The 17,772-nt window shown below is 36.0% G+C and overlaps 1 pseudogene; it reads left to right on the top strand.

Moving 5' to 3' along the window:
- Nucleotides 1–378: 378 nt before the first annotated feature.
- On the top strand, nucleotides 379–3,398 carry LOC149192544 (protein trichome birefringence-like 41; annotated as a pseudogene).
- Nucleotides 3,399–17,772: the final 14,374 nt, after the last annotated feature.

Here is a 17,772-nt window from a genome sequence, read left to right as displayed (position 1 = left end):
ATATAGATTCAGTATTAAAAAATTTAAAGCTTTGTTATAGTGCAAGTGTACCCATCAAACTTCTGATTTCAATAAATTTCTGCACACCAAAAAAACTACTCAAAAAATTTCACTAAAAATATTCGTTAAAATAATATTATTTTATTTGTAAAACAATTTTTTTTTTTTTTTTGAATTTTTTTTGTTGCCAAACCTTCGCGCTTTTCGCTTCGTTACGATGGGAAAATTCAATTATGCGCTCCGAAAAGTCAGTTCTCTATCATATGAAAAATATAAATCCCAGGTAAACACCAGAGTCATGCATAAAACTGTTCCTCCTCTTCTGTCCTTCGACACCTTCTAGACCATGGCTGCCAAGAGATTAGTATGTAATCTGCAATGCCCCACAAGAAGTTTCACTTGACTTCACTACCAGTACTACTCATTCATTTCATAGCTCTCCTCCCTCATATCTGTCATTCTCTAGATATTCTGCCAGAAATAGTTGTGGGAGAGAAGTGTGATATATTCACTGGTAGCTGGGTCCACGATTCATCGTACCCGCTCTATGATGGGACGAAATGCCATTCTATCGCGAGGCAATTCAACTGCCAGAAGAATGGAAGGCCAGACTCGGACTACCAGAAATGGAGATGGAAGCCTCTTGACTGCAAACTTAACAGGTTGGAAAACTTAATATTTGGTGTTTTCATTATGGAAATTTTGTGAAGTGTATGTGGTGTTAATTATGTTATGTAGTTGCAGGTTCAACGCCCTGGACTTTCTCCAGAAACTCAGGGGGAAGAAGATTTTGTTCGCCGGGGATTCGTTGACAAATGATCAATGGCAATCTATGATGTGCCTTCTCAGCTCAGTATTGCCACCTGGACGGACTACCTTATCTACAGAACAAGGCATTTCCACTTTGTGAAGTGTATGTGGTGTCAATTATGTTCTGTTGCAGGTTCAACGCCCTAGACTTTCTCCAGAGACTCAGGGGAAAGAAGATTTTGTTCGCCGGGGATTCGCTGACAAATGAACAATGGCAATCTATGCTGTGCCTTCTCAGCTCAGTATTGCCACCTGGACGGACTACCTTATCTGCAGAACAAGGTTTATCTGCAGAACAAAACATTTACACTTTCAAAGCATTGGTAATGTGGTTATTAGTACAACATTGTGCATATTCATGCTATTGTTTTTTCTTCTCCAACGCGTGGAAAACTCTACATGTTTTCCAGGACTAGGATTTGAGTTTGAATAGGATGATAATAATAATTTAATTTTAATGTCACAGTTGAGTGAGATTTTTTAGCCAAGGGATTTATCTTTATGGTAGGATGAGGGATTTTTGTTAATGTGGTGATTTTACCGTTAACGTTTATAGAGACTTACATACTTTACATTTTTATATATAAATTTGAACTTGTAATTTTTAAAAGGAAATATATATTTTTTAATAATAATTATTTTAAGTTATTTTAAAACGAGTTTAGATACATTTTAATGCCGGATTTACCAAGGGCTGAGAGAGATCAAATATCTTGAGATGTGAATATCTTAAAATGCAAAAAGATTTGATCATAAGTAGATCATGAGTTAAGATGAATGTTGCCTGGTTTAATTCCCCCTTAAATAGACTAAATTGCATATACAAGGGCTGAGAGAGATCAAATATCTTGAGATGTGAATATCTTAAAATGCAAAAAGATTTGATCATAAGTAGATCATGAGTTAAGATGAATGTTGTCTGGTTTAATTCCCCCTTTAAATAGACTAAATTGCATATACATACCGTGGACAATAACATAGTTTCTCATGAACCATATAAATACCATAGGTTCTCATAAAGCTAAAGCTCAAAAACCATTAGTCAAGTTCACCTTAACTACCGGACAAAAATTAATTAAAAAAATAATAAAGTAAAATTTTTATTTTAACATAGTGTTATTTAACAAAAATTGATTAAAAAACATAATAAAATATAATTTTTTATTTTAATATAAGGCTATTTTTATTTTATTTTATTTTACAATCAAAATATTTACTAACATACTAAAACATGACAACATCCCTTATATACTAAATTGGAGAATACCTTGAACAATCTCATAAACAAATTTTGAAAATAAATAATTTACATAACCATTACTTCAAATTACCACTGAAACACTGCCTAACAATTACTTCAAATTACCAATAAAACACTGCCTAAATCTCAATTCACCCCAAAGCTAAAAAATGGAAGGGTCTAATATTATCACAATTACATTAAGCACTGCCTCAGGAACATCTACACAGCATTGCCATTATATGCATCGAATCAATTTATCATCCAAAGGTTTAAAAATTAAGAGGCATAACATTAACACAATCACATTTAGATTGATTTACTTTTGCAATTTTTCCCTTTCAATATATACAAGTTACTTAATTTATAAAAGTTGCTTGATTCAAATTGATGAAACTGTAACAGGATTACGGAGTCTCTGTATCATTTCAATGGGCTCCTTTCCTGGTAGACAGGGTGAACAAAGTGATTGGAGGACAGCAGAAAGTTGTGGTTCAACTCGACTCAGTTGAGTTGAATGCAAAAGGGTGGGTGGGACAAGATATTCTGCACTTTGAATCCGGGCATTGGTGGGGTTACAGTGCCATCGACCCAAGATAGTAAGGCACCAATATTGTTACAATTATGGAGCTCTTAGGTTAGACACATATATTTTAATTCATTGCGGAGTTGCGAAACTAATGCTGTGGATTTATTTGGCCAAATCTCTACGAAGACATGCATCGAATGGTTGCGTCTAGAAAAGGGCTGACTACATGGGCGAACTGGATCGATTCAAACATCGATACTGCCAAAACCAGAGTCTTCTACCGTAGTTTTTCTGGCACGCATTTCAGGCAAGGGAATTATGGAAATTTTTCGACATTAAATTATACTCCAAAGTTTTGGTGTTTCCAGAAAACAAATCTCTAAATAAATACTTATTACCTTTTAACATTTTTTTTTATTTGGGTGAACAGTGCAAGAGACTGGCAGAATACCACAGGCCACAACTGTCAGAACGAGACAGAACCGATTTTGGGTCTTCGTATCCAGGGCCGTATCCTCCCCAGTTACAAGTAGGCGAGGACGTTGTGAAGCAGATGAGTTCCAACGTTTCTTTCCTTAACATCACGACGTTGACGCTGTTGAGGAAGGATGGTCACCCTTCAATTTACACCACCGATCATTTAGCCCCAGGCTCAGCAGATTGCCTCCATTGGTGTCTTCCTGGTGTACCTGATGCATGGAACGAGCTGCTCTATTCGTCCCTTTTCTTCTGATTCATTTAATCCTTTTCTACTTCTCCTTACAAGGTGCAAACACAATAACTTAATGGGACTATAAGAATGTCTCATTAGAATCTAGCTTGATCCAATAATACGTGACTGTAGCTTGTAGTTATGGTCTAAGTATACTGATGTTATTTATTTTTTTCAAATATTGATTTTGGGTAATCTATGTGGGGATGTGTCTTATAGTCCAATAGTTAAAAGTTTAAAGGACAATACAATGTGAACACTAAATAGATTGTCTGTTATAAGCTGAACATACCCTTGATTATTGGTTAGGTGGTGGATAGCATAAATGAATTAAACAAGTGGAGATGGTCACATACATTGCATTCATTTTGATAATGATATCTCTTTCAATGACGTGGGATTGCCTCTTCAAAAACTACACCATAAACTTCATAAATGGTATTTTGAAAGGTTTTTCTTTAAATAGTCAATAAACATTTTAAAGTTTTTTTTTTTTTTTAACAATAACCAGTCTTTTCCTTGTCGGTGATAGTGATACTGATTAATACTTAAAATTTATTAAATTAAGTGATTGAATTTCTTTATATGGAATTTTTTTTAAATGAAATTTTTGAAAAAATTATATATATATATATATATATATATATATATATATATATATATTCAGAGAGAAATTCTCATATAAATGAAATTTTTGAAAAAATTATATATATATATATATATATTCAGAGAGAAATCATCATATGGCCGAAGCCCGCAGATTTTTACAATCAATATGGCCAAAGCCAACAGAATTTACGGCATAGCCGTTACAAATGTCGCCGTAGCGAGGGGGCCTCAATGAACGCCTCCGCAGGAATTGAACACGGGTGGGGGTGATAAAGCCATCCGCCCCAACCGTCATATCATGCACATCATGTGCATATATATATATATATATATATATATATATATATATATATATATATATATATATATATATATTTTAATTTTATTAAAAATATTATATTTTAAGAGATGTGAAAAATCTAAAATTAAAATAAATTTATGTTAATAATATTTTTATAGCTCTAAGCATACTTATGGCATTTTGTTTTGACATGTTATAAATTTCAATTTTTTAATTTGAAAAGTAAATGATAAAAGAAATATTATTATAAATATTAATTTTATATATATTTATTAATTAAATATAAAAATGAAGTTTTGAAATATCATAATTATGAATGATTATTTCTTTTAATAGAATATTTTGTTTATATTTTACGATTTATATCTTAGAAAATATTCTTATTTTAATTATATATATATATATATATATATATATATATATATTTTCATTTTAAATTTTAAATTTGATGTTGATAACATAGTTTATATATGTATATAGATAGTTTTTTTTTAAGAAATACATTTTATATTGTAATGCGCCTCCTTCATATCTACTCGCTTGCTCTGGTTAAACATGAGCTAAGGGACTACTATGACATGACTCAACCTCATAGATGACCTTAAGGAAATAAAGCTGACAAAATAAGACCTTACTGACTTCCCTCAAATGCTACAGGACCCCAAGGAACCAACCAACCATTTCAGGTATCCAATCCTTGCGATAACTTTCTTTTTCAGTGAACTAGACCCTCATTCACTCCCATAGGCCTGCTTCCCAGCAATTGTAGACTCTTTCAAGCAGTTTTGTGCCAGCGATTACGAGATTTTAGCCATTTTTTCAGGGCTAGGATCCATACCCCTACCCAAAACTTGATGAAACTTTCAGAAATGATAAATAACACAAAGGAAGCCTCTAACACAAAACTTATTCAAGGACTTGACCTAACCCAGTCTAACCATGATAGGAATTCCATCAAACACATAGTGAACATGCAACCTACAGGTCATGAATGCATATCTAAACATAGAGATCTAAAACTTATCTGAGGTTTACCAAAAGGAGGACTAATGCCCTCTCACAATAGCTACAATAGTACCAGTTAGATCATGCATTCATTAACTAGTCATTCCTCAATTGAAAAGGTGATAAGAGCCATACTTAAAATTGTCATAAAACCGTGATTATAACTAGCATATAACTAGATAATCAACAATAATAGAACAACCATTAAAGCCACATAATAACAAGTACATACTCATAAAGACAAGAGGAGCTTAGCTCTTATTAACCATATGCAAAATCCAACCAAGTCAAGGGCTTCCATGTACATCCAACCATAGATTGTGCTAAACCAAAATTTTTCTTTCATCCAATCATCCTCGTGCAATATTCCAAGCATGAAAATGAGATCTCATGGGATAAAAAAATCCATAAACAACCAAGGGAATCTAGAGGTTAAACCATCTCCACGCTCATACTACTGTGATCTCACCCAAACTAGTCCCGAGATCACAAAACCAAACCAAGCTTGGATGTCGCAGAATTCCTTTACCATCCCTTAAAGAATTTTCTTATCTTCACCCATCTATTGAGGGATTCCCAAAGAAAACCATCTCCACCCCCAACCCTTGGGATTTTCCTAATACCACCTCACCCGAATCCAAAACCTTCTGGAAATCCAAATCTCAACAAAGAATGAATCCCATCACACCATGGCTATCTGAAAATGGAAAGGCAGGGCTAAAGCCACTATCGAAACCTGACAAAACTCATGCCAATGACAAAAAATGAACCAAATACACACATGCATATACCATGTATGCCAAAACGAACCAGGAAATCAAACATACAACCTATTACCTGCAAGTATTCCCGCTGAATCCACTTGATCTAATGTTTCCTTCCTTGATCTTTGTTTTTCTTTTCTTTCCTTGTCATTCATTTTCTTTCCTTGTCCTTCATTTGCTTGCTTGACTTCCTTTTCCTCTTGGTTCCTTCTCCTCTCTCGGACTAATTCCAAAACTTAACTGACAAAAGGTTAACCTGCAAAAGCTGTGAATTGATCCTCAGAAGCCTTTTTGTTATTGATGCCTCTAATTTCTTCATTTTTCCTCTATTTTCCTTCAATTTCCTCCTTACATGCAACCTTTCACCTTCATTTTTTCCTATGTTACATTATTTTCGTAAATAAAATACCAATAATGTCTTTTTTCCATTTCAAAACCTCTGCCAATTTCCCTTTAGCCATAATAATCAACAAGTGATGCCCACTAGGATGTTTTTCCCGACATTTAGCTTGGAATACATGTCCCATTACCTTGGTTTTATTTTGCATTTATTAACTTTATTACATGAACTTTAGACTTGGGGTTGCTACAAACCCCTCCCCCTTAGGGGAACACCGTCCATGGTGTTTAGTGACACCTACAACCAACAAAATTGGTGAAAAGCAAAACATAATACCCATGGAGCTTTATAACCCAGCTCATTGCAATATTTACATTGAACAACTTGTTCAAAAGCAAAACCATCATGACAAACATCATAACATGACAACCATGCCGCTTATTGGAGATTTGTAACACAAATCAGTACGATATTTACAATAACAACCATACATAAATATGTACATATACCAAAATTGCTTTGATTCAACCAGAAAACAATGAAGGATACATAGCCCGTATCTAATCATCCATCTCCCATGTAGCTTCATCGGGCCCAAAGTGCTTCCACTACACTTTAACTTGCTTGATTGCTTTGTTTCATAACATGAGTTATTTTTGTTGCAATATGCACTGAGGTTCCAACTATAATTCTCCTTTTGGATCCACCTGCAATATAGACCAATCAATCACATGATAAGCATCATTTCCATGTCTTTTAAGCAATGAAACATGGAAAACATCATGGAATTTCATTCTCAAAGGCATTGCAAGTTTGTAGGCCAGTGGTCCAATCCTCTCAAGGATCTCGAAAGGCCTACAATACCGAGATGTCAACTTCGCACATGACCCAATCTTCAAGGAGATCTTCCTGGGCTTGATGTCGAAGTACACATGCTCCCCAACCTAAAACTCCTTAAATGTCATGTGTTGGTCTACATAACTCTTTTTTTTTCTTATGTTGCCTTTAGATTCTTCTTTATAACTTGCATTTCCCATTCCATCTCTGCCAACATGTCTACTCCTATAAGTATCCATTTCACCGGATCACTCCAACTGATGGGAGTATTACAATTCTGCCCATAGAGTGCATCAAACGGACTCATCCTCGATGACTCTTGATAACCATTGTTGCGAGCAAACTCAACCAGTGGAAGATACTCCTCCCACTTCCACTGTTGATGCATGACATACATCCTCAATGTATCCTCTAGAATCTTGTTGACCCTCTTTGTCTTTCCATCCATCTGTGGATGATAAGTTGTACTAAAGGCTAACTTTGCACTCAAACCTGCAAATAACTTCTTCCAAAAACTAGAGGTGAACTTAGCATCTTTGTCTGACACAATCTTCTTCAGAACACTGTGCAATCGCATTATCTATTGGAGGAAGACTTGTGTCACGTCACTAGCTGAATAAGTAGACTTCAATGGAATGAAGTGAGCTCCTTTTGTCAAATTGTCAACCAAAACTATAATAAAATCATGTTGTATGGATTTCATCAGCAAAAATATAATGAAATCTATGGAAATGACCTCCCATTTCCACTCTAAAATCTGAATAGGCTGTAACAAACTAGCTGGGTGTTTACACTCAGCCTTCACCTGCTGAGAATCAAGTATCTAGCAACAAACCTTGTCACTTATTTCTTCAAATTCAGCTAGTAGTAGAACTTCTTCACCGTTTCCAATGTCTACTAACATCATAGGTGACCTGAATATGGCTTGACATGAATCTTCGTCAATATAAACTTCTTGAGCTCCCTGTCATCCGGCACATAGATCATGTACATGAATCTGATCAAGCCATTTGTTGTGAGACGATAGTCCACATCCTAGTCACTTGTACCCTACTGTAACATGTGCCTAAGTTGTTGGTACTTGTCATCCTGGTGTCCCACCTGTAAGATCCGATCTTGTAAATATGACCCATATGAAATCATACTTGTTATGTGATTTACTTGTACTCTTTTGCTAAGAGAATCTGGAACCTTGTTCTCCTCTCCTTTAATGTATTTGATATCGAATTCAAAATCACTAAGGGTAGCCAACCATCTGGCATACCTAACATTCATATTTGATTGGTCAAATAAGTACCTCAGCCCATTGTGATCACTCAACAATACAAACCTCCTACCAAGAAGATAGTGCATCCACATATTTAATGCATGAATGGTTGTTAACAATCAAGATCATGTGTCATGTAGTTCTTCTCATGCTCATTTAGTTTCCATGAATCACAGCACACCACCTATCCCTCATGCATCAGGACTCCACCAAGTCCTCTCTGGCAAGAATTTTTTCAAACCACGAACTCTTTATCTAGATCTGTAACCTTTAACACGAGAGAATTTGTTAACAACTACTTCAACTACTCAAAATTTGTTGCAAACTCTTCGGTCCATTCAAATTTATTTCCTTTTTGCTGCAATGATGTAATATGATATGTAATCCATGATAATTTCCTATGAACCTCTTGTAATAACCTACTAAACCCTTGAATGATCTGACCTCATCTTCATTCTTTGGAGCTTCCCACTCCATGATAGCCCTTATATTTTTTGGGTCCACTTCTATGCCATCCTCAGAAACAACATTTCCCAAGTAATGTACCTTTCTCTGAAAAAGATGCACTTACTAAGCTTGGCATACAACTGATGCTCTCTTAGTAATATCAATAATTTTGTTAAGTGTTCAGCATGTTCTTCCTCATTCTTAGAATATATCAATATATCATAAAGAAATACATTAAAAAACTTGTCCAAATAAGGACGCGACACATTATTCATCAATCACATAAAAGTAGCGGGAGCATTAGTTAGACCAAAAAGAATTATGACAAACTCATAACGCCCATACCTGGTCCATAAAGCAGTCTTGTAGATGTCCTCTTCTTTAATGCATACCTGACAGTATCCTGATCTCATATCAATCTTTGATAACATTGTTGCTCCCTTAACTAATTAAACAAGTCATCAATCCTCTACAACATATACATGTTCTTGATGGTTACCTTGTTTTCTATGTATATTGTAAAAAAAAAAAATCCCAAAAAAATTGTTTGTAACTTTATTAATAAAAACAAAATTATAATATAATAAAATGAATTCAACTAGATTAGTATTGTTTTTTTGCACTAAGCTAATATTATGTTTTATTATTACTATTTTTTATTTAATGCTCCACTAGAACCAACATTACTTTTTTTGTTTCTTAATTTATTTTAAATCTAATGCCTTAGTGATCTAACACTCCACGACATCATCTCCCTTGTACGAGGTTGTAGAGTGTCCTTCACACAAAAAAAGTGTTTAAGGATAAGTTATCTTTTTCACTATCAATATCAATGTACAATTATAACATTTCACAAATTATAATTTGTTAAAATTCGCAACCAGGGATCAACTTCCTCATCTGGCAGCTCCTTTCTTGATGTCACTCCTCACCCTTAAAGCACACTTGATGGCATCATTCTTCATTTGTAATTTTGGAAATTTTGTCCTCCTACAAATGCCTCTTTTTCATGCCAGCTTAGGTTTCCCCGTATTCATATCGGCCCTCTTGATGAAAAGACATGTCTCTTCACCCATGCTAACCACTATAAATATAGCCTCATGTTCACCTCATTTGGCACATTCACAACATATCATTCTCTCTCCTCATCTAATTGGTTCGTACATCTGAGGAAGTTATTCTTCCACACATGTGTGCTTCTTGGAGTTGATTTGACCTGCACTGGCATTTTTTTCTTAAGGAGACTTTTACCAACATTGACTTTTGGACTTATTTGACTAAAATTTGACTAGGGAAAGATCTGTCCTAGCAAGATGCATTATTTGGTACAAAAATCGAGGAAGAAGGTGTTCTTTTATTAGGTTTGAATCTAGGCTTGGAGGATTGTTTTGATTGCAGAGTGGTTTCATCATTTGACGAGGTTTGACTACTATTTTGTTGATTTTTTTTGTTGTTATTTGAACACTAAGGAAGGTTGAGTATCTTTGACTTTGATCGAGCTTAAAAGGAATTGTTTGAATGTTGCATCGATTGTTGATTGTTGACTAGTTAGGGCATGTTGATTTTTGTTGACTTTTCAGAATTGTAGACTTTCATCAAGCTAACGAAATTTGACTTTGATGTCATCATTCAGATATTAGTTTGGATTCTTTATAAAAGTCAAGTCACAATGACTTTGACTTTCATCATTGTACTCTATTGGATATTCTCTCTCTGATGAACATTTGATATTTAATAATTAGAAGGATTGATTAGGGTTTTTCCCCCTATAGGGGTTTTCCCCAACTTTAGCCTAATATTTTTGTTATCTTCTCTTGACTTGTCTTCTGTGTTTTATTATTTATGTTATATATACAGCTACTATAAATGTTTATCTAATTGTTAATGTGATTTTTATTGAAATCCAAGTGGAAACTGTCATTGGGCTAATAAAAGGACATTGAAATAATTAGTACAAGCATAGAACATACCATTGTTATCCAAAATTCACATGGTATTAGAGCTAAAGTGAGGAAAAACCTAAGCAAGAGAAAAATAAATCACCAAGGTATTTGTTGACAAGGACTAGTCTCCATGGTTGCTACCTCATATTTCAAAATTGATGATTCATGTCTGGAAGGTGAATTTTGATTTTACCTTGGAGGAACATGAAGTATTGGACTATGTGCAAGGGAAAGTGATGGAGCCTCTTTCAAATGCACCTACTACTACTAGAACAAAGTATAGAAAAGGTGATGTCAAAGCAAAGAAAATTTCAATTGACTCCATTCAAAAGCATTGATTTGCCTATATTTCTTATTTGGGAACTTCTAAGGAAATGTATGATAAGTTTATTGGGATGTTTTGACGATGTTGGAGCCACCAACATTCAAGGGATCTCCTCAATATGAAGTCCTAATCATATCTCACACCATTTGGTGTAGGAGTCCCATCTAGTATAAAGTCCCAGTTTCCAAATCCTTAAATATTTGCCTTGACTCTAACTTTCAGCACAAGAGAGTGTTGCAATGGTATCTTCAAAAATCAATAAGAGTGTGCCTGGTGAGTGTGTAGTGAAACTGTGTTGGGGTTCTTGTACTACAAAGAGGAAGAGAAAAGTGAGCCTCTAAGTGAGAGGTAATAGTACCACCCAGGAAGAGGCACATATGAACCAAAAGGACCTCTCAACATGCAACAGAATAGTCCACAACGTATGTGATAGTCGTTAAAACCAACAAACAAGGGAAGATCCATCCAACATCTGGCATAATAGTCCACAACAAATGCGACAATCGTTATAACTAATAAACAAAAAAATATTTGTCTAGTAACCTGTAGAATAGTCCACAAGGATAACAACCATTACAACACATTCTCAACAAGATAAGCACTAAAATAACCTAAATAGTTCAATTATCTTAGTACATGTGAAAGCAAACATGAAATACAATCATTCATAGAATAGTCTTACAAACATTAATAGTTCATGCATGAAGAATGTGCTGGCCTTAAGAATCTTATGTTATTAAGTAAAAGTTCCAAGACACATATTTACATTTTACAACACTAGCCCTAGTAGTGGGACATTGGATCCACTCTTTGCTCCTCAAGAACTAGTTGATCTCTCTAATGCCTTGCGGGAGGAGCCAAGATGAAAATTCCTTTACTCATACAATGATGGGGTATATATAACCAAGGTGTGATGCTTCCCCCTTGTGATTCTTTGACTACCCTTGTGGCTATTCAACTTCTTATGACTTTTCAACTTACATGACTCTTCACATTCATGTGTGTCCTTTGGACTTCCACTTTACAATACATTTGATTACAATATACATGGTCCGCACTAGTGATGTGGCATATGACAATTCATGACACGAATTTGACATGACACTACTGCAATGGACTGGCTTGATGATGTGGAAATTTTAAGTCATTGTTGCTACTGAGTGTTAGATGTGTTCTTAGATGTGATTTCTCTTCTCCGCTTCATAACTTGGTGATGCAGTGTCTTCAATGATCTTTGGTCTTGGAAGATGTTTACAAACTTGTGTCCCTTTGCTTACTCTTGATAGGTCCTCTTGTAAGTTCAGCTACAAGTGAGTCTTTAGGAATTCTTCCCTCCTTCTCCTTCTTCATCATCTCGCCATGACTTGATAATGTCCATGTTCCTACAATTCACTCATGACAAGATGACATCAATATGAAAACTCCCTAGTCTAATATGATGCATTATTATCCATGAAATGATCCTACGACAAGTCATAGATTGGGAGAAAGGGCTCAATGACTTCACATTGCATAGTTCCAGCTAACAGGGAGAGAGCTTGATCACTAAGACTGCACAAAGCACAGCTTAGGCTTGACTGAAGAACCTTTTTGCACAATCCTCATTAAGGATAAAAATTGCGCAGTGCCTACTAAGGGTCAGAATTGTGTAGTTCAATTAGGCAACGGTTGTTGCGGGAAGGGACCTTGGGAGGACAGACTCTGCAGCTTCAAGAGGCAAGGGGGACTAGGCAACAGAGAGGCATGAAGGGAAAATATATACAGTTTCTGTTGAAAATAATACTGAGAGGGGGGGGTGGGTGAATCAATATTATTAAGTCAAATTCTTTTTCAATTTATACAAAGATTTGTATACGCTACTTTATTTAATTAAAACAGCGTGTATACGCAATTCTGACAAATGAAACTCGTGTATAACTTATAGAATTATAATTTAATTTAGTCTTCAGATGTTGATCATTAATCTATGTGTTAGAACCATATAACAGTAAGCAGGAATAGAAAAGGAGAGCAGACAGTCACACAAAAGAACACAAGATATAAGGTGGAAACCCAATGTGGGTGAAAACCACCTGCTGCAATATGTCTCTATCTTCTTTCAATTAGAAACTTCTTTTTACAATGATTATGTATTGGTGCAGTCTTATACCAGCACGCAGGCTTCAACCTGCAGAAGGCTACAACCTTCTCTCGTTCTCCAGCTTCTCCTGGAAGGGAGCTACAACCCCCTTAGCTCTTGTACTAGCTAAGGTATTAGTATGTAGGTGCTGACCTACAGAAGGCTTCAACCTTCTCTTTTCTTTCAGGGACCACGTTTCATAAATTTTCAGACTGGATCCATGAATATTAATCAAACATCAAGTAGATCTGCAACAACCAATCTCCTTTGTACAAATACTGAATCAACCAATAACTTCTCAGAATGCTATAACCAGAAAACAGTACCAGTAACCAGACACCAATTCTAAACCCAGAACACTACAGCAATAAACAGAAGCAGCTAAAACATATTTCAAGAGATGTATGCTACTTCACCAATAGAAACCTGTGTACATACGCAGCTATTCCGAAGCCAACAAGCATATACGCAGTCTTCACTTGCTTAACTTGCGTGTATACGCGTCTCTGTTGTGTCGAACCTGTGTACAGATCTATAAAAGATAATTTATCCTTTTACTTAATTAGACATCAGTTATACCCAGATTATCAGATTTATAGATCTAATCATGTGCCAAATATAATATATCAAAGTCACACAATGATACTACTATTCAAGCCTTGAGATTTTGACCCATCAATAGATCATAACCATCGTGTAATGCTTAGGTTCCTCCTTGATTCATATCCAACTGTAACTCACCAACCAATCACCAGTATTCCAGATCTTTCTCTTCTCAAGATATTCAACACATCAGTCCATGCCCTTGCCAAATGATCTCCTTCCCCTTTTTATATATTCTTAGGCCTTACTCAAACGATGGTCCAAAACCATTGAGAACAAATACTAGGGACCCAATACTTGGGTTCAACACGTTAAATGCAATACCAAGGACCAAAACCATAGGTTCAAATATGTCGGACTAAATACCATGGACCAACCATAAGTTTTCCCACATGTACGCACTTTTCTTTACATGAAAGTGCGTGCATAGGTATACGTGCCTTCTGATCGGTATAACCGCGTGTATACATGACTTTGTTACGAGGAACCTGCATATACCTCATTTTCTTTCATTCTGAGAGCCTGAACTAACATCTGCCATTTGAGTGAGTTGCCATCAAGGACAACACTTATGTCATAGAGCCAAATCTGTGTCATAATGTCAACAATCTCCCCCTTTGGACTTGATGGCAACCCAAAGTCACTCAAATTCATTCTTCCCCTTTGACATCAAGGGCAAAGGGTTATGCTCCCCCTGAGTCCATGCTGAAATCTCTACTCTGCTATGCTATCCAAGCTCCCCCTGACTTGTAGGCAAGGTCTGCAAGAAGATGTTCTATAAAAGAAACATGACTTTATACATCATAAATGACCTTCCTATCACCAAGGAATCATACATACATCCATATCCCATCCAAATGGGAATATACTAGTATTGACTCATCCACCCAACCAAGTGGGGATACATGATAAAATAAGAACATTACATCATTCATCCCAGGCATAGTGGGGAAACCAAAATAGGCCGTTACATGACCTTGATAAAAGAAATATAAGACATAGAGAAAAAATATCTACAGCAAGACTTTGACAGTTATCAACAACAAACATCAGCAGCATTTGTCAATCATTATTCAGACCAGCACCCATGTTCTCCTTCTGCACCTATTCCACCTGAAATCAAACCAACTCTGAATTTGAACCAAGATCTTCTAAGATAATGCCAAAAATGAATATATGCTCCCCCTAAACCTGTGCCCTATGGTCTCTGTCAGACCCATATCAGACTCCTTTCATCCTGATCCTCGCCCCACTGCTTTTCTTCAAACCATCATATACGCAACTGTACCTTAATAAATTGGCGTATGTACACAGATCATCCCCATTCAACTCGCGTACCACCACTTTTCTCTGAAACAGACAAGATTCAATAGCAAGATGATGCATCAACTACCCCCAACTTCTGTCTGAGGTATTCAAATGTCTCCCTGGGCAGAGGTTTGGTGAGGATATCAGCAAATTGTTCCTTAGAGGGAACATACTCCAATTTGACCTTTTGTTCAAGCACTTGTTCCCGAGAAAATGATGCTTGATCGGTATGTTCTTAGTATTTGAATGCATGACAGGATTCTTTGAAATACTGATTGCACTTGTATTATCACAAAAAATGGAGATAGGTGGAGTACAAGTGATTTGAAGGTATTGCAATGTTTGCATCATCCAAAGGAGTTGTGTGCAGCAAGATGCAACAGCTAAATATTCTGCTTTAGCTGTAGATAGTGCAATAGAACTCTTTTTCTTGCTAAACCAAGATACTAATCTAGGACCCATGAAGAATGCACCACCACTAGTGCTTTTTCTGTCATCCACGCTTCCTGCCCAATCCGCATCTGTATATGCATGAAGTGTGAGATCTGTACCTCTAGGATACCATAAGCCATATTTTTGAGTTCCTTGAAGATACTTGAAAATTCTCTTAACTGCTTGAAGATGAGTTTCCTTTGGATTTGCCTTAAACCTTCCAACTATTCCTACTACATGCATAATGTCTGGTCGGGTACCTGTTAGATAGAGCAGACTACCAATCATGGATCTATAGGTTGGTTGATGTACTACTGCCGATTCATCATTTGCACTGAGGCTGCATCCTGTCACCATAGGGGTACATACTAGTTTAGAATCCTCCATCCCATATTTCTTCAAGATATGCTTGAGGTACTTGGTTGTGATAGAAAAATCCCATCTTTGTTTTTTTGGACTTGTAAACCAAGAAAATATGTGAGCTCACCAAGCATGGAAATTTCAAACTCTTTCTGCATCACCAAGGCAAAATTTTGACTCATGTCTTCTTCATTTCTACCAAAGATGATATCATCAACATACACAACAAGTATTAGCAACTTATCATTGTCAATTTTTATATATAGATTGCTATCAGTTGATCCTTTTATAAAACCTTGTTGATGGATGTCCTTATCCAACCAATAATACCAAGCCCTTGGAACCTATTTAAGGCCATAGAGAGCCTTTTTGAGTCTGCATACAAGTTTTGGATAATTTCCAAGAATAAACCCATCTGGTTGTTCAATGTATACTTCTTCATCCAAGTCTCCATTCAGGAAGGCAGACTTCACATCCATTTGAAATACTTTGAACTTCTGAAAGCTAGAAAGAGCAAGGAACATTCTTATGGCCTCAAGTCTAGCAACTGGTGCAAAAGTTTCTTCAAAGTCTATCCCTTCTTGTTGATCATACCCTTTGCAAACAAGTCTAGCCTTGTTTCTAATCACATCTCCATTTTCATTCAGCTTATTTTTGAATATCCATTTTGTTCCTATGACATTCTTATCTTTTGGTCTAGGAACCAACTCCCAAGTTTTATTCTTCTCAATCTGCTCAAGTTCTTCCTCCATGGCCTTGACCCAGCATTCATCTTTGCATGCCTCTCTTACATTTTGTGGTTAAGTGGAGGAGAGCACTGCTAGATAGCTTGAAGCTTTTGAAATGGTTCTTCTTGCCTGTACACCTGCCTCTTTTTACCCCAAAATTTGAGATTCTGGATGATTCTTCTGAACGTATCTGGATGGAGTCTTTTCTTCTATCCTTATCTATTCTTATGGTGCCTCATGGGTTTCTTCTTCATCATGAATCTAATTTGATGTTGATGGATAGTCCTCATCATCTTCGAAATCTTCAGATTTTACTTGCCTAGGAGTGTTTCCTTCTTCATCAACCACTACATCAATACTTTCAACAATTTTTCGAAGTATTTTATTGTAACACTTGTATGCTTTGCTATGGGGAGAGTAACCAAGGAGAATGCCTTCATCTGCTCTAGGTTCAAACTTGCCAAGATTTTCATCAGTCTTCTTGATGTAGCATTTGCTTCCAAAAATTTTGAAGTATTTTACCATCGGAGTCTTACCATACCAAAGTTCATGAGGAGTCTGAGTGTTGTTTACTCGGATATTTGTCTTGTTGAGAATAGTAACTGTAGCAAATGCGGCTTCACCCCAGAAGGTTGTGGAGTTCCAAACTCATCAAGCATAGCACAAGCCATTTGTTGAACCGTTCTATTCATCCTTTCCGCTACTCCATTTTACTGAGGAGTCCTAACAGTAGAGAATTCCCTTCTTATTCCATGTTCTTCACAAAAATCGAAAAAATCATTCGAGGTAAATTCTCCTCCTTGATCAGACCTGAGGCATTTGATTCTGCTATCTGATTTGTTCTCCACCAAGGCTTTGAATGATTTGAATTTTTCGAAAGCTTCATCTTTATGCTTCATAAGTCCTATCCAACACATCCTGGAAAAGTCGTCAATGAACAATATAAAATATTCTTCTCCTCAAGGTGACCTTTTCCTAGATGGACCACATACATCAGTATGGACAAGTTCAAGTGGCCTGCTAGCTGATCCTTCCTTCTCAGGGAAATTAGTTTTGGTTTGCTTACCAAATTGACATGATTTGCATATTGTAT

This window comes from Pinus tabuliformis, chromosome 2_2, assembly GCF_031772625.1.
Source record: "Pinus tabuliformis cultivar Carrire ecotype Pingquan chromosome 2_2, CPIR1, whole genome shotgun sequence".
Lineage (NCBI taxonomy): Eukaryota > Viridiplantae > Streptophyta > Pinopsida > Pinales > Pinaceae > Pinus > Pinus tabuliformis.
The sequence above is the reverse complement of the archived record's forward strand: the minus strand, read 5'-3'. Positions and strand labels throughout refer to the sequence as shown.